Source organism: Notamacropus eugenii, chromosome 3 (assembly GCF_028372415.1).
Source record: "Notamacropus eugenii isolate mMacEug1 chromosome 3, mMacEug1.pri_v2, whole genome shotgun sequence".
NCBI classification, from domain to species: domain Eukaryota; kingdom Metazoa; phylum Chordata; class Mammalia; order Diprotodontia; family Macropodidae; genus Notamacropus; species Notamacropus eugenii.
In genome coordinates this window covers 346,114,107-346,133,289 of record NC_092874.1, presented here as the reverse complement: position 1 = coordinate 346,133,289, position 19,183 = coordinate 346,114,107, and positions in this window count along the sequence as shown.

The window sequence follows — 19,183 nt, the reverse complement described above, 5'->3', positions numbered from 1 at the left end:
GCTGCAGACTGGGCGCCGGGACTGGGAGCTGAGTGCAGCCCTGCCGCGGCCGTGGCACCAAGGGGAGGAGATCTGAGCGGGCTTCAGGGACGGGATCTCCAGTGGCCGCACAGGTCCCTCCACCCACAGGTGACGGGGGTCGGTGAGAGAGTCTCTTTGGTGGGTCGAGGGGGGAGTGGGGTGCCCCCATGGCTCGGGCCCCCTCGGGAGACAGGAGCTGAGGGGCGGCGGCAGACTGGGGCTCCCCAAGCAGGCAGGAGCTGGGATCCATTGTTGAAGGTCTGTGCATAAACTCCCTGAGGGAACTGAGCCTGAGAGGCGGCCCTGCCCCCACCTGAGCAGCTGAACTTAATCTCACACTGAATAGCAGCCCTGCCCCAGCCCAAAGCCCTGAGGCTGGAAGCAGCATTTGAATCTCAGACCCCAAATGCTGGCTGGGAGGATCAGGAGGCGAGGTGGGTGTGAGGAAAATATTCAGAGGTCAAGTCACTGGCTGGGAAAATGCCCAGAAAAGGGAAAAGAAATAAGACTATAGAAGGTTACTTTCTTGGTGAACAGGCATTTCCTCCCTTCCTTTCTGATGAGGAACAACAATGCTTACCATCAGGCAAAGACACAGAAATCAAGGCTTCTGTGTCCCAGCCCACCCAATGGGCTCAGGCCATGGAAGACCTCAAAAAGAATTTTGAAAATCAAGTTAGAGAGGTGGAGGAAAAGCTGGGAAGAGAAACGAGAGACATGAAGTCAAAGCATGAACAGCAAATCAGCTCCCTGCTAAAGGAGACCCAAAAAAATGTTGAAGAAAATAACACCTTGAAAACTAGCCTAACTCAATTGGCAAAAGAGGTTCAAAAAGCCAATGAGGAGAAGAATGCTTTCAAAAGCAGAATTAGACAAATGGAAAAGGAGATTCAAAAGCTCACTGAAGAAAATAGTTCTTTCAAAATTAGAATGGAACAGATGGAGGCTAAGGACTTTATGAGAACAGAACAAAGCCAGAAAAATGGAAAAATGGAAGATAATGTGAAATATCTCATTGGAAAAACAACTGACCTGGAAAATAGATCCAGGAGAGACAATTTAAAAATTATGGGACTACCTGAAAGCCATGATCAAAAGAAGAGCCTAGACATCATCTTTCATGAAATTATCAAGGAAAACTGCCCTGAGATTCTAGAACCAGAGGGCAAAATAAATATTCAAGGAATCCACAGAACACCGCCTGAAAGAGATCCAAAAAGAGAACCTCCTAGGAACATTGTGGCCAAATTCTAGAGTTCCCAGGTCAAGGAGAAAATATTGCAAGCAGCTAGAAAGAAACAATTCAAGTATTATGGAAATACAATCAGGATAACACAAGATCTAGCAGCTTCTACATTAAGGGATCGAAGGGCATGAAATAGGATATTCCAGAAGTCAAAGGAACTAGGACTAAAACCAAGAATCACCTACCCAGCAAAACTGAGTATAATACTTCAGGGGAAAAATTGGTCTTCCAGTGAAATAGAGGATTTTCAAGCATTCTTGATGAAAAGACCAGAGCTGAAAAGAAAATTTGACTTTCAAACACAAGAATGAAGAGAACCAGGAAAAGGTGAACAGCAAGGAGAAGTCATAAGGGACTTACTAGAGTTGAACTGTTTGCATTCCTACATGGAAAGACAATATTTGTAACTCTTGAAACTTTTCAGTATCTGGGTACTGGGTGGGATTACACACACACATATGCACACGCACACACACATAGAGACAGAGTGCACAGAGTGAATTGAAGAGGATGGGATCATATCTTATGAAATCAAGCAGTGAGAGAGAAATATATTGGGAGGAGAAAGGGAGAAATGGAATGGGGCAAATTATCTCTCATAAAAGAGGCAAGCAAAAGACTTATTAGTGGAGGGAAAAAGAGGGGAGGTGAGAGGAAAACATGAAGTTTACTCTCATCACATTCCACTAAAGGAAGGAATAAAATGCTCACTCATTTTGGTATGAAAACCTATCTTACAATACAGGAAAGTGGGGGAGAAGGGGATAAGCAGGGTGGGGGGGATGATGGAAGGGAGGGCATGGGGAGGAGGGAGCAATTTGAGGTCAACACTCATGGGGAGGGACAGGATCAAAAGAGAGAATAGAAGTAATGGGGGACAGGATAGGATGGAGGGAAACATAGTTAGTCTTATACAACACAACTATTATGGAAGTCATTTGCAAAACTACACAGATATGGCCTATATTGAATTGCTTGCCTTCCAAAGGGAGGGGGTGGGGAGGGAGGGAGGAAAAGAAGTTGGAACTCAAAGTTTTAGGAACAACTGTCGAGTACTGTTCTTGCCGCTAGGAAATAAGAAATACAGGTAAAGGGGTATAGAAAGTTATGTGGCCCAACAGGCCAGAGGAGAGGATGGAGACAAGGGCAGAGAGGAATGATGGAGGAGAGAGCAGATTGGTGATGGGGGCAATTGGAATGCTCAGTGTTTTGGGGTGGGGGGAGGGGACAAAAGGGGAGAAAATTTGGAGCCCAAAATTCTGTGAAAATGAATGTTAAAAGTTAAATAAATAAATAAATTTTAAAAAAGTTAAATAAAATCTTATCAAATAAATTATAGTAATTTTTCAAGAAATCATGCATTATCACCAAGTTTGATTGATACCAATGATGTAAAGGTGACTTCGCATTTGGTAAACAATATAATTAATCATATTTTAAACAAAAATGTACCAAATAATATGATTAACACAACAGGCAAAAAAAAATGACGTTTTACAAAATACATATTATTTGTGGAGAAATCCTACAAAATATAAGTATAAAGGATCTTTTAAAAATATGATTTTTTAAAAGTACCTATCTAAACCAAAAGCAATTGTCATATTCAATGGAGATTCACTAGAAGCTTTCCCAATAAATATAGGAAAAAGTAGATATCCTTTCTCCCTGCTTTTATTTTTATATAGTTGTAGAAATGCTAGCAATAGCAATAAGACAAGAGAAAGAAATTAAAGGAATAAAGATAGTTGATGACACTTATTAAATACCTATATGTCAAGAATTGTGCTAAGCACTAAAGATACAAAAAAAGGCAAAAGACAGTCTATGCTCCCAAGGAGCTACAGTCTAATGGGAAAGACAACATGGAAACAACTACATATACATGCAGGATAAATTGGAGGTGATCAACAGGAGGAAAATACTAACATTAATGAGGATTTAGAAAGGCTTCTAATAGAGAATAGAATTTTAGCTGGGACTCAAAGGAAGCCAGAGAAACCAAGAGGCAAAGATGCAGATTATGAGAATTGAAGACATAAGGGACATCCTTATGAATATGCCAAGAGTCAGGAGATGGAGTGTTAGTGGTGTTGTAAATTAGTGCAACCATTCTAGAAAAGAATTTGTAATTATGCAAATAAAAAGGTTAAAATGCTGGTGTCCTTTAATTCAGAAATTACATTGCTGGCATACATCCAAAGGATGTCAGTGACAAAAATGAAAGACATCATATACACCAAAATATTAATAACAGCACTTTATATGGTAGCAAATAACTGGAAAATGAAGTATATTCTGTTAGTACATTAATAATAGAATATTACTCTGCTGAAAGAAATGAAAAATGTGATTAATTCAGAGAAGCATGGAAAGATTTACATGAACTGATATAAACTAATCAGAGACAGAAAAATAATATATCTAGGGACAACAACAATGTAAATGGAAAGAAAAAACAACCATTGAAAATGAATGTTGTAAGATTATAAAAACAAAGTTAGTCCCAAAGAAGAGAGAGGAGAAGACTAGTCCTTTGCAGAAGGTGGGGAGGGGGAATCTACAGATGCAGAATATTGCATATAATTTGAAATTTTTTTCAATTTATTGAATGGTTTTCCTGATTCTTTCTCTTCTTGTTTTTATAAAATTTCGTTATATATCTGACTCTCCAGGAGGTACATAGAAAAGGATAAAGGGGGAAATATAGGCAAAGTAAAAACAAAAGGTAACAATAAAATCTATTTTAAAAAAATAGAAAATTTTTTTCTCTCATAGAATTTTAAAATCTCAACTTGGTTCACTATCTCTGCTGCCTTCTTTTTGGCAAATAAGGTTGAAAGGTGGTATCTTTGCTGTGCTGCATACAACAAACATTTTTCTTTGTCTCTTACATTTTCCCAACCCACCTTCATCCCCAATCCATTTAACTTTACTAAAATAAATGGGAACTCTCTGAAGAAAAGTAAAACAAACTCTTATGTAGAATGATAGTAGAAGATTATAAGCAGTGTCACTTCATACAACAGTAGGAAGCAGTTTAAGGAAAGTTTAGCAAGCAACTCAACTAAACAAATAATCCCAAGGGCATTTAAAGATTGTTGTTGTGTTTGTCCTTCATTTTCGAAGAAGACCATGACATCAGAGAAATGATGACCTGACTTGCAGTTGACTTTGATTTGAGTGAGGGAGGGCTGTGCAAGATCACCAGCCTCATTTTCTCCTCCTGATATTCATCAGGATGACTGCATACAACCCAGGGTGCAATGGGAGACCTTGGCCCTTTTCTGCCTAAGACCTATTCAGGTACCCACTTAGAGTGAGTTGATGCCCATTCAGGGAATAAACCTCTTTAAGAAGTAATCAGAGAATGGCCCCTTTAATGAGGAAAAGAAAAAAATATAAGTAAATCAGCCTAGGAGGGAAAGAGCAGCAGTTACTACTGATAATCACTCTTAAGCCAGGAGGGTCCAGAAAACAGCCATTAAGTGGAATTTGAGTAGAGGCCTATTGTTGTCCAATCTATGGACTGCAGAGTGCATTTAAAGATAAAACTGGCAAGGCAATAGATGAAAAAGATATACAACTTTTTTTCTGTGTTGAAGACTTTGGAGCTGCTCTAACTTCAAAGTTCTGGATATGCTGATAGGGAAAGTGAAAATAGCATTGAAGAAAGCAAAAAAAAAATTTTTTTAAAGTTGAACAAGACTCATAATGCCAGAGATGATCCACTCAAGTGGTCTTAATTCTGAGGATGTTAAGGGTTTGATCTGCAAAGTATGAGAAGGCATAAAAGATACTGAACCATATGTCTACCTTCCAGTGTATATGAAATTTTTACAAGAATAGTCTATGTATGTATCAAGTATGCCTATTCAACAAACTTCTGACAATATCAAGTGAGGCATAACACAGAGAAATGTGTGCTCAAAAAAGGTAAATTCATTGTAAATGAAGGGGGGATATGGTACAAAGAACAGGGTGAGGACTGATTCCCTACAAATCCAGTTCAACTTTGTGCAGATGAAAAGATAATGAGTTCTCTTTTGGATATGTTGAGTTTGAGATGCTTACAAGATGTCTAGTCCAAGATCCAAAAAAGCAGCTAGGAATCATTACATAGACAGGATTCAACAACTAGGGTGGAATTCCTGATTTTTAAGAACTGTGTCTTGAAGTTAGAGAGTCAAGTTATGGTCTTAGAAAAATGCATGAGCAAAAAGGACAGTATTTATGAGGGCAAAAAATTAAGTTAAAGTCAGGATTTTTGATGTCCAATACTGGAAAGCATGTTAAATCCAGAAGTATGCTGGAGCCAGCTCAACCAGGCTCATAAAAGCCGGTTGTTAAATTGTTAGTATGAACATGTGCATTTTAGAAACTAATAATTGCTACATATCAGGGCTTGCTTTGTCATTTTGATGATTTCTAGACTTAGGAAAGTGATACAGAAAAAAATTAATAATGTAAATTAAACTGTAAAGTGTGAACTTCTTTGCCCCAGAGATCCAGTTGTTAAACATTTGCCAACATACCCCAGGTTAAACCTAATCCTTTGATCCATCTATGCTACTATATCCTCAAAGAAAGAGGGAAAGGACCTTTGTACACAAAAATATTTATTGCAACTCTTTTCATTGTAGACAAAAATTAGAAGGTAAGGGAAACTATTCCTCTTATTACAGAATAACTTTTAAAATTGCAGTATATAAATGTAATAGATTATTATTGTGCCATAAGAAACAGGGGCGATTAACTGGAAGTCTCTTTTGCTGGTGTGGTGGTTAAGAGGACACTGAGGGTTAAAAAATAATTTGACATTTATTTAATTTACTTTTTGTTAATAACCTGATAAATTCCTAACACAGAGAGATGAAATGGAGTGTAGGGCTTTCCTTTCTGCCACTTTGACTAAGTAAGCTAGCTCTCACATTCACTGTAATTGAATTGTCCTTTTTTCTCCCCAACCCAGTAGAAGGCAAAGGAGGGGAAAATTTGGAGGATAGTGACTAGGAGAAAGGTGACACCCCAAGCTGGCTCTAAAGGTCAAAATTAGGTGTGATTTGGGAGAATTTTGTTTCTACCCATTTCTGTTGGGCAAGAGAATGAGGAGAGCTCAGCTAGCTGGCCATCACAGTGACACCTAGTGATTACACTTTCCTCCAGGAAGACTTACCTGATAAGAATGGCCAACTTTAAAAAAAAAAAAAAAGATTTTTTTAAAAATTCATTTTGAACTTAAACACAAAAAGGCCAAAAAAAAAAAAAGAGAGAGAGAGAGAGAATGTTTCCATCCACACAGCACAACATGAAAACAGGATTTAATATAAAATCATGAATTTTCATTTCACATTGCTTTTCTTTGAAAAACTATGCAATAAATAGTATACATCATTTTCAATGCTATCCTAATTTCAGAGCTTCTTTCTAGGGTTTTTGTTGTTATTGTTGTCATTTGCTATGCACTTTTTTTTCTCCCTCCCTGCATCCCCTGCCTGCCCCAGAAAAGGCTATCATTAGATGCAAATATATGTGTGTAAGTATATATATGTGTGTGCAGGGGTAGGGGAGGAGAACATGTATGTATGTAAAACCATACTACACATACTTCTAATTATCAGTTCTTTCTCTAGATGTGAACAGAATCTTCCTTCCTAGACCCTTTTTAGTTAATTTGAGCATTTAAAAAACTCAAAATGAATCAGTCGTTCAAAATTGTACTTAGAACAATATTGTTGTTACTGTGTACAATGTTCTTTCTACTGCTTATGCTCACTTCACTTTTCATTATTTCATGCAAGTCTTTCCATGTTTTTCTAGAATCAATAAGCTCATCATTTCTTACAGCACAGCAGTATTCTATCATTATTATATACCACAACTTGTTTAGCCATTTCCCAGTTGATGGGCATCTCCTCAATTTCTAGTTATTTGCAACCACAAAGAGAGCTGTTATAAATATTTTAGAACATATAAGTTCTTTTCCTTTTTCCCTAATCACCTTGGGAAACAGACCTAAAAGTATTGTGGTATCAAAGGGTATACACACTTTATAACTCTTTGGGCATAATTCTAGATTGCTTTCCAAAATGGTAGGATCAGTTCACAGTTCCACCAACAGTGAGTTAGTATCCCAATTTTTCAACATCCCCTGCATCATTTGTAGCTTTCTTCTCCTATCATCTTAGCCAATCTAATAGGTGTGAAATGGCACCTTAAAGTTTTTTTCTTTTTTTTTTTTTTTTGGTTTATTTATTTATTTAACTTTTAATATTCATTTTCACACAATTTTGGGTTCCAAATTTTCTCCCCTTTTGTCCCCTCCCCTCACCCCAAAACACTGAGCATTCTAATTGCCCCCTATCACCAATCTGCTCTCTCTTCTATCATCCCTCTCTGCCCTTGTCTCCATCTTCTCTTTTGTCCTGTAGGGCCACATAACTTTCTATACCCCTTTACCTGTATTTCTTATTTCCTAGTAGCAAGAACAGTACTCGACAGTTGTTCCTAAAACTTTGAGTTCCAAGTTCTCTTCCTCCCTCCCTCCCCACCCCTTCCCTTTGGAAGGCAAGTAATTCAATGTAGGCCATATCTGTGCAGTTTTGCAAATGACTTCCATAATAGTCGTGCTGTATAAGACTAACTATATTTCCCTCCATCCTATCCTGTCCCCCATTACTTCTATTCTCTCTTTTGATCCTGTCCCTCCCCAAGAGTGTTGACCTCAAATTAGTCCCTCCTTCCCATGCCCTCTCTTCCATCTTCCCCCCCAACCTGCTTATCCCCTTATCCCCTACTTTCCTGTATTGTAAGATAGGTTTTCATACCAAAATGAGTGTGCATTTTATTTCTTTCTTTAGTGGAATGTGATGAGAGTAAACTTCATGTTTTTCTCTTGCCTTGCTTCTTTTTCCCTCCACTAATAAGTCTTTTGCTTGCCTCTTTTATGAGAGATAATTTGCCCCATTCCATTTCTCCCTTTCTCCTCCCAATATATTTCTCTCTCACTGCTTGATTTCATTTTTTTAAGATATGAGCCCATCCTTTTCAATTCACTCTGTGCACTCTGTCTCTATGTGTGTGTGCATGTGCGTGTGCATGTGTGTGTGTGTAATCCCACCCAGTACCCAGATACTGAAAAGTTTCAAGAGTTACAAATATTGTCTTTCCATGTAGGAATGTAAACAGTTCAACTTTAGCAAGTCCCTTATGACTTCTCTTTGCTGTTTACCTTTTCATGCTTCTCTTCATTCTTGTGTTTGAAAGTCAAATTTTCTTTTCAGCTCTGGTCTTTTCATCAAGAATGCTTGAAAGTCCTCTATTTCATTGAAAGACCAATTTTTCCCCTGAAGTATTATACTCAGTTTTGCTGGGTAGGTGCTTAAAGTTGTTTAATTTGCATTTCTCTATTCAATAGCAACTTAGAGCATTTTTATATGACTATTCATATTATATATATAATTTCATCAAAAAACTTCCTATTCATATCCTTTAACCATTTATCAAATGAGGAATGTATAGTATTATTATAAGTTTGACAAATTCTTTATATATTTGAGATATAAGTCCTTTATTTGAAAAACTATCTATAAAAATTTTCTCCCAATTTTGTTTTCCTTCCAGTCTTAGCTACATTGGTTTTATTTGTACAAAGCTTTTAACATATTGAAATTACCCATTTTGTACCTTACAATACTATCTCTTGTTTATTCATAAATTATTTTCCTATCCATACATCTGATAAGCAATATGTTCCATATTCTTCTGATTTTGTTATGCTACCTCCCTTTATATTTAGGTCATTTAGCCACTTTGCTCTTATCTTGTTAAATGGTATAAAATAGTGGTCTATGCCCAATTTCTGCCAGTTCACTTTCCAACTTTTCCAATTATTTTACCAAATAATGAATTATTATGCCACAAGTTTAAAGCTTTACATTTGTAAAACCAAGGTTGCTATAACCATTTGCTACTGTGTATAATATTTCTATTCTGTTTCACTGATCTGCTTTTCTATTTCTTAGTCAGTACCAGATAGTTTTGATACTTACTGCCTTATAGTATAGTTTAAAATCTTGCAGTGCTAAACCTCCTTCCATTATATTTATTTCATTAATTCCTTTGATACTCTCAACTTTTTGTTCTTCCAAACCAATTTTGTTATTATTTTTTTCTACCGCAGTAAAATAATTTTTTTTGGTAATTTAACTGGAATGGCATCGAATAAATACATTAGATTAAGTTGCCATTTTTATTATATTGGCACTCCCTATCCATGAACAACTAATATTTCTCCAATTATTTAAATCTGACTTTATTTGTGAAAAAAGTGTTATATAATTATGTTCACATAGTTCCTGAGATATCTATATTTATATATATATGGGTATATGGATATGTATATATGTGTGTGTGTGTGTGAATGTGTATGTGTGAATGCATGTGTGTGTGCACATCCAGGTATTTTATACAGTGTACCATTATGTAAATTTATTATCTCTATCATATCTATTCTTTCAGGGTTTTGTTTGTGATATATAGAACTGGTGATTATTTATGTGGGTTTATTTTACATCCTGCTACTTTGCTTAAATTATTGATTCTTTCCACTAACTTTTTAGTTAAATCTTTAGGATTTTACAAGTATATTATCATATCATCTGCAAAAAAGAGGTAATTTTGTTACCTCACTGCCCCTTCTGATTTCTTCTATCTCTTTTTCTTCCCTTATTACTATTGCTAGCATTTCTAATACAATATTGAGTAATATTGATGACAATAGAAATCCTTGTTTCACTCCTGATCTCATTGGTAAGGCTTCTACGTTATTCTCATTATAAAAAATGTTTCCTGATGATTTTTAGGTAGATACTTCTTATCATTTTAAGGAAAAATCTCTTTTTGCTATGCTTTCATATGTTTTTAATAAGAATGAGTATTGTACTTTATAAAAAAACTTTTTTTACATCTATTGACATAGTCATATGATTGTTATTATCTTTGTTACGGACATAATCAATTATGTAAATAGTTTGTTTTATGTTAAATCATCCCTACATTCTTGGTATAAATCCCACTTGGTCACAATGTATAATCTTTATAATATATTTTTGTAGTCTCCTAGCTAGCAATTTATTTAGAATTTTTGCATCTATATTCATTAATGAAATTAGTCTATCATTTTTGTTTCTGTTTTTACTCTTCCTGGTTTAGGTATCAATACTATATTCGTTTCATAAAAGAACTTTGGTAGTACTCCTTCTTTGTCTATTATCCTAAATAATTTGTTTAATATTGGAATTAATTGATCTTTAACTGTTTGCTAGAAGTCACTTGTAAATCCATCTGATCCTGATAACTTTTTCCTAGAAAGGTGATTTATAATCTGTTCAATTTCTTATAAATGACATATTTTTGGATTCTGATGTTTGATCCATTTTACCATTTATTTCTGTTTTATGGGTGAGTGCATCCCATAGACATTCTAAGTTATAATTATGAGTTGTATATTTCTATCCATCCTATTTTTCTTCTTTATTATCCTTCTCACCCTCTCTTTTCTCTCTGGCCCTTTCTTATTCTGCCCCCTGTATGAGTCTGTGTGTGCCTTGAGGTTCCTGCCCTTTAATAGGTCTTCAGCTACCTTGGGAAAACAACTGAGGTCTCCCTCAATTGACAAATTTATTTTCTGTCAGGATAGTTCAGACAATTAATTTATAAAGAGTGCTTGGAGGAAAAAAAAAGGTGGAGGTGCCTTACTTTCTACCAATACTAGGGTGATAGTTTTCTCTGTGTATCGCTGATATAGATTTACCTTAAAAAAGGGAATCCTTTAGTTAATTTGATGATACTTCTGAGTTTCCAGATGAAGGTGAACTGTCCTCACCAATCCTCAGGAGAAGAAAGAGAAAGGTCCTAAGTAAATGGTGTTAAGGCATAAAGATTTGGTTTCATCCCCTGAAGGAGATCCTATGGAGGTAGAGGTTCTGATAAGTGAACCAAGAAACAGTGAGTGGGTGGGATGAGATGAATCTTAGTATTGATTTCTTCTTGGTCCCTGAATAGGTTGTATACATGAGGTATATAATCTCTTACTTTACCACAGATGACTGTGGACCATAATGAGGAATGATGACTGTGCCAGAATTTTCATCACCTATCCACAGGTTCACAAAGTGGATGAAATTGCCTTCTGGGGGGTGCTGGAATGATTCAGGGAGGTGGTAGCAGCCTTGGATGCAATGGGAGGGGGCATTGAATAAAAATAAGAGGATGGTGGAAGCATAAGGAAAGGAGAGAAGTTGTAACCAATCAGTGGTCATGTCTGCTGACCAGGCTTAACAATCAAGTGTTGACAGGCAAGTGTGTTTCACACTGTCAGGAAGTCCAGCATGCATCAAGAAGAATATGTGAATCTAATAACTTGTTTACAATACAATAGTATGTGGTCATATAATGTAACACTGCATCATCAAAATTTCAATGCAAGAAAAAAACTCACAAATTTGTAATAAATTATTAAATCTAAATATTGTATTTTTTCTTTTCTTCATTTATTTATTTTTAGATTCCAGCATTCATTTCCACAAAATATTGAGTTCCAATTTTTCTCCCCATCTCTCCCCTCCCCCCACCCCATAATACTTTGCATTCTGATTGCCCCTTCCCTCAATATATCCTCCCTTCTATCACACCCCATCCTTCCCTTATCCCCATCTTGTCTTTTGTCCTGTAGGGCAAGATAAATTTCTATACTCCATTACCTGTATTTCTTATTTCTCAGTCGTATGCAAGAACAATACTCAACAGTTGTTCCTAAAACTTTGAGTTCCAACTTCTCTTCCTTCCTCCCTCCTCACCCCCTCCCCATTGCGATGGCAAGCAATTCAATATAGGCCATATATGTGTAGTTTTGCAAATGACTTCCATAATAGTCATGTTGTGTAAGACTAACTATACTTCTTTTCTTCCTATCCTGTCCCCCATTTCTTCTATTCTCTCTTTTGACCTTGTCCCTTCCCAAGAGTGTTGACTTCTAATTTCTCCCTCCTCCCATTGCCCTCCCTTCCATCACCCCTCCCACCCTGCTTATCTCCTTCTCCCTCACTTTCCTGTACTGTAAGATAGGTTTTCATACCAAAATGAGTGTGCATTTTATTCCTTTGTTGAGTCAAATGTGATGAGAATAAGCTTCATGTTTTCTCTCTCACCTCCCCTCCTTTTCTCTCCATTGAAAAGTCTTTTTCTTGCCTCTTTTATGAGAGATAATTTGCCCCATTCCATTTCTCCCTTTCTCCTCTCAATATATTCCTCTGTTACCCCTTAATTTCACATATTTGGTATGATCCCATCCTACTCAACTCACCCTGTGCTCTCTGTCTCTCTCTCTCTAAATTGTGTGTGTGTGTGTGTGTGTCTGTGTGTAATCCCACCAACTACCTAGATATTAAAAAAAGTCTCAAGAGTAACAAATATTGTCTTTCCACGTAGGAATGTAAATTAAGTCCCTTATGATTTCTCTTTCCTGTTTACCTTTTCATGCTTCTCTTGATTTTTGCTTTTGAAAGTCAAATTTTCTTTTCAGCTCTGGTCTTTTCATCAAGAATGCTTGGAAGTCCTCTACTTCACTGAAAGGCTATTTTTTCCCCTGAAATATTATACTCAGTTTTGCTGGGTAGGTGATTCTTGATTTTAGTCCTAGTTCCTTTGACTTCTGGAATATCATATTCCAAGCCTTCAATCCCTTAATGTAAAAGCTGCTAGATCTTGTGTTATTCTGATTGCATTTCCACAATACTCAAATTGTTTCTTTCTAGCTGCCTGCAATATTTTCTCCTTGACCTGGGAACTCTGGAATCTGGCCACAATGTTCCTAGAAGTTTCTCTTTTTGGATCTCTTTCAGGAGGGGATTGGTGGCTTCTTTCAATATTTATTTTGCCCCCTGGTTCTAGAATATCAGGGCAATTTTCCTTGATAATTTCATGAAAGATGATGTCTAGGCTCTTTTTTTGGTCATGGCTTTCAGATAGTACCATAATTTTTAAATTGTGCCTCCTGGATCTATTTTCCAGGTCAGTTGTTTTTCCAATGAGATATTTCACATTATCTTCCATTTTTTCATTCTTTTAGCTTTGTTTTGTGACTTCTTGGTGTCCCATAAAGTTATTAGCCTCCATCTGTTCTATCCTAATTTTTAAAGAACTATTTTCTTCAGTGAGCTTTTGAACCTCCTTTTCCATTTAGCTAATTCTGCTTTTTAAAGTGTTCTTCTCCTCAGTGGCTTTTTGAACCTCTTTTGCCAATTGAGTTAGCCTATTTTTAAAGGTGTTATTTTCTTCAGCTTTTTTGGGGGGTCTCCTTTAGCAAGGTGTTGACCCACTCTTCATGATTTTCTTGCATCTCTCTCATTTCTCTTCCCAATTTTTCATCCACCTCTCTTACTTGATTTTCAAATTCCTTTTTGAGCTCTTCCATGGCCTGAGACCATTTTGAATGTTTGGGATACAGAAGCCTTGAGTTTTACGTCTTTCTCTGATGGTAAGCATTGTTCTTCCTCATTCAAAAGGATGGGAGAAGATATCTGTTCACCAAGAAAGTAACCTTCTATAGTCTTATTTTTTCCCCTTTTTTGTTACTGTTACAACCAGTTACTTGACTTTTGGGTCCTTTTTTAAAAGTAGGGTATATTCTGGGGATCTGTAAGATCTCAGTTCCTCCAAGGTGGCACAGTCAAGTGTATACACTGGCCTGGGAGCAACAAGAAACTTTTGTGCCCAGAATCTGTGAGTAATAGAATGTCCTCTCCACAATCACCTAGCCTCTAGTTCCACCAAGCCAGCACTGGGGACTAAGATTCAAAACTACTCAGTTCCCTCAGGGGCTTTCAGTGGGGGCAGGGTCACCATTCAGTGTGAGATAAAGATGAGCTGCTCAAATCTCCCAGGAGCATTAGGTGGGGGCAGGGCAGGTACACAGGACTGAGGTAGGGATCAGCTGCTCAGTTCCTCCAGGGGTTTTGCAATCCAGCAATAGATGAGGTCTGCTCTCTGGTGCAGCCTCTGCCACCTCCTGAGGCTGAAGTTATGGGAAGATACCACTCCCTTCTCAGTCAGCTGAAAAAACCCTCTCACTGACCTTTGGCATCTGTGGGTTGAGGGATCTACAAACCGCAGCTAGTGCTGTTGGGGATTCTGCCCCCAAGGCCAGCTCAGGTCCTCCTCTCAATGCTGGGCAGCCAAGGCTGGGCTGGGCTCCACTTCCAGTTTGGTGTGACAGACCTTTCCTGTCAGTCTTTCAGGTCACCCTGGTGCTGGAAATCTACTCCACTCTGATGTTCTGTGGCTTCTGCTGCTCTAGAATTTAAGAGTCTTTCTTCACAGGTATTTAATGGGCTGTGGGGGAAGAGTTAGTGTATGTGCATCTTTCTACTCAGCCATCTTGGCTCCATCCCCCCTAAGTAAGTTTCTTTTGTTAAATGTCATATGGCCTCTAAGTATATCATTTCTTTTTTTTAACTCTAACATTTATTTTTAGTTTGCAACATTCATTTCCACAAGATTTTGAGTTCCAAATTTTCTCCCCCTCTCTCCTCTCTGTCCACCCCAAGACAGCGTGTATTCTGATTACCCTTTCCTTCAATCTGCCCTCCCTTCTATCACACCCCTCCCTTCTCTTATCCACATCCCCTCTATTTTCTTGGAGGACAACATAGATTCTATAACCCAGTGCCTATGTGTCTGATTTCCCAGTTGCATGCAAAAACAATTTTTAACATTTGTTTTCAAAACTTTGAGTTCCAACTTCTCTCCCTTCCTTCCTCCCTACCCATCCTCACTGAGAAGGCAAGCAATTTGACATATGTTATATATGTGTAGTTATGCAAAAGACTTCCATAAAAGTGATGCTGTAGAAGACTAACTATATTTCCCTTCATCCTATCATGCCCCCTCATTTATTTTATTCTCTCTTTTAACCCTATCCCTCCCCAAAAGTATTAACTTCTAATTACGTCCTCCTCCCATTTGCCCTCCCTTCTATCATCCCTAGACTGCCCGCATATCCCCTTCTCCTGTACTTTCATGTAGTATAAGATAGATTTTCATAGCAAACTGAGTATGCATCTTATTCCCTCCTTAAGTCAAATGTGATGAAAGGTTCACTTTTTCCCTCTCACCTCCCTTCTCTTCCCTTCCACTGAAAAAGGATTTTCTTGCCTCTTTTGTGTGAGAGATAATTTGCCCCATTCTATTTTTCCCTTTCTCTTCCCAATATATTTCTCTCTCATCCCTTAATTTTATTTTTTAGATATCATCCCTTCCTATTCAACTCACCCTCTGCCCTTTGTCTATATGTATATAATCTCTCCAACTTCTCTAGTACTGAGAAAAGTCTCAGGAGTTATAAATATTATCTTTCCATGTAGGAATGTAAACAGTTCAACTTTAGTAAGTCCCTTATGATTTCTCTTCCCTGTTTACCTTTTCATGCTTCTCTTGATTCTTGTGTTTAAAAATCAAATTTTCTATTCAGCTCTGGTCTTTTCATCAAGAAAGCTTGAAAGTCCTCTATTTTATTGAATGACCTGAAGTATTATACTCAATTTTGCAGGGTAGCTGATTCTTGGTTTTAATCCTAGCTCCTTTGACTTCTGCAATATCATATTCTAAGTCCCAAGATCCCTTAATGTAGAAGCTGCTAGATCTTGTGTTATCCTGATTGTATTTCCACAATAGTCAAATTGTTTCTTTCTGGCTGCATGCAATATTTTCTCCTTGACCTGGGAACTCTGGAATTTGGCTACAATATTCCTAAGAGTTTTTCTTTTGAGATCTCTTTCAGAAGGTGATTGGTGAATTCTTTCAATATTTATTTTACCCTCTGGTTCTAGAATATCAGTGCAGTTTTCCTTGAGAATTTCTTGAAAGATGATGTCTGTGCTCTTTTTTTGGTCATAGCTTTCAGGTAGTCACATAATTTTTAAATTGTCTCTCCTGGATCTATTTTCCCAGGTCAGTTGTTTTTCCAATGAGATATTTCACATTGTCTGCTATTTTTTCATTCCTTTGGTTTGGGTTCATAATTTCTTGATTTTTTATAAAGTCACTAATTTCCATCTGCTACATTCTAATCTTTAAGGAATTATTTTCTTCATTGAGTTTTTGGGTTTCCTTTTCCATCTGGCCAATTCTACTTTTTAGGGCATGCTTTTCTTCATTGGCTTTTTGGATCTCTTTTGTCATTTGAGTTAATCTATTTTTTACCATGTTATTTTCTTCAGCACTTTTTTGGGTCTCTTTTAGGAAGCAATTGATTCATTTTTCATAATTTTCTTGAATCTTTCTCATGTCTCTTCCCAATTTTTTCTCTACTTCTCTTACTTGATTTTCAAAATCCTTTTTTGAGTTCTTCCATGGCCTATAACCAATTCAACTTTTTCTTGGAGACTTTGGATGGGGGAGCTTTGACTTTGTTGTCTTCTGTTTGCATATTTTGGTCTTCCTTGTCACCAAAGTAAAATTCTACAGTTTGATTCTTTTTTCAGTTGTTGTTCATTTCCCCAGTCATTTACTTGACTTTTGAGCTCTTTGTCAAGGTAGATCTCTGCTTTTAGTGGGGGTGAGGGAGTGTACTGTCAGCTGCTTCATTCCCCTATAATCTGTGGGCCTAGAGATCCAGAAGCAGTGGCTGTCTCCATCCCTGCTGCTGCTATGAGTTCCTCCTCCCCTTCTCCCTCTGTCGCCCTGGGGCTGGGGCTGGACCACTCATCTCTCTCACATTGGACCCACAGGATTTTTCCACTGACCTTCCAATTTGTCCTTGGTGTTTTGGGATCCCAAAGTCTGAAAACTGCCACAGATGTGAGAGATTCAGTCTCCCCAAGGCCTGCTCATTTCCTGTCTGTGCTGGTACAGCCCACACTGCACTGTGCCCTACCCAATGTTTGGTGTGATAGACATATCCTGGTGACCTTCCAGGCTGTCTTGGGCTGGATATTTGCTTCACTCCTTACTTCTGTGTGTTCTGCAGCTCCAGAATATGTTTAGAGTCATTTTCTACAGGTATTTGGCTGGGATTGGGGGCAGTGCTCTAGAAAATGCATGCTGTTACTCCACCATCTTGGCTCTGTCCCCCAAGTACAGCATTGCTTTCTAGTCCTGAGACTGAACCTCCACTATGGCCTAAATCAAGAATGATTAACTTGCAAAAGAGATCTAGAAGGAAGAGTCTGACTGGCAAAAGGATAAAGAGAATAACGGGGACAAAGCAATGTTATGAAAACTTAGTAAGAAAAAGTTATCCTGAAGGATAAAAGTGGTCAAATGTTGAGGAGAAGGTAAGAAAAATAAGATATGAGAAAAAATTGATTGAATTTAACAATAAAGAGACCATTTGAAGGGCAGATAGGTGGTGCAATGGATAAAGCCCCAGCCCTGGAATCAGGAGGACCTGAGTTCAAATTCAGCCTCAGATACTTACTAGCTGTGTGACCTTGGGAAAGTCACCTAACCGCAATCACCTTCAAAACAAACAAACAAAAAAGAGATCTTTTGAGTTGATGAGATCACCAAGAGTGAAAATATAGAGAAAAGTAAAGGGAGCAATACAGAACTCTAGGGCATACCCATGCATAACAGATATGCATGTTGAACTTGTGAAGGCAGGTGCTCCAAGTACGGAGCTTAAATTTCAGAATTTCAGTAGCAAATTGTAAACTTCACAACTAGCCAAGAGGAAGGCATTTGTTTGTGAAGGAAAAATCAATTTCAGTTGCCTAGGATTACTCTAGCTCAATTGGAAACCAAAGAAGGGATTGAAATATATTTCAAAAAGGAAAAAGATTAATATGTATCCTCAAAATAATGTTTTGCAAAGCTCAGGCTAATTATTAATGAAAATTTGTACTTAACAAAGACATAAGAAGTTAGCAGAGCAGTCAAGGTTTGAGGTACATCAAAGAGTGAAAGATGACTCTAAGAGTGAGTGAACACTGCAAATGAGATGTAAGGCTGTCATACTGGGTTGTTTTACAGGAAATGGCAATCTTAGATCTCAACTCAGAGCGAGTGTTGTGGTTCCCAGGACTGATTCTAGGGCTATGCTGGAGCCAGCTCAATCCAATTCAAAAGAGGTGATTGCTAATTTTTCAGTGTGAACATTTACAACTTGGAAAACTGCAAATACAAATTTGTAAATCAGACCTTGAGTTATTATTTTATTGATTTCTAGACTTAGGAAAATGATGGAGAAATGATACAGATTAAAGTTAAAAGTGTGTCATGTGTACTTCCCTCTCCCTATCCCCTCACCTTCTAGAGAGGTAAATATTTGCCAGCTGACTGAATCACATTCCAATAGTGAGTACATGTCCCATTAGAGAAGAGAAGCAATCCAGAGTTTTGGATCATGAGATTGGGCATCTTAGCCTTAGAAAGGTAAAGTAGTTGCCAAAAAGGCCTCTAGGCTTCAGAAACAGAATAACTCCCATCATGGCACATTGTCTCTATCATGAAATAATACTTTAATCATGAGATCAAAGGACTGGTACTGTTATTTTGTTTTTGTGCTTTTAAAAGTATAGCATCAATATGAAGGGCTATGAGTAACTTAGTCCCTGCCTCCCTTAGAAAACTCAGGGATGATTCATTGTCCTTAGGCAGAATAGTGAAAGTCTTTTGCTTGCTTGACTGTGTGATTTTTGATAACCCATAATCTGTTAACATTTTATCTTTCTTAAAGAGTCCTATTAGCTCCATCAAGGTGGCCCTGTTTGAATGTATCAATTAATCATATAAATGGCTGAGATATAGCAATTTCTCAGTGTCAATGATCCTCTAATACATTCCTTTCTTCCTCTATGCTTCTGATTCAGTTTTCTCTAGGGATATAAAAAAAGTTTTTTTGTATAGTTCATTGGA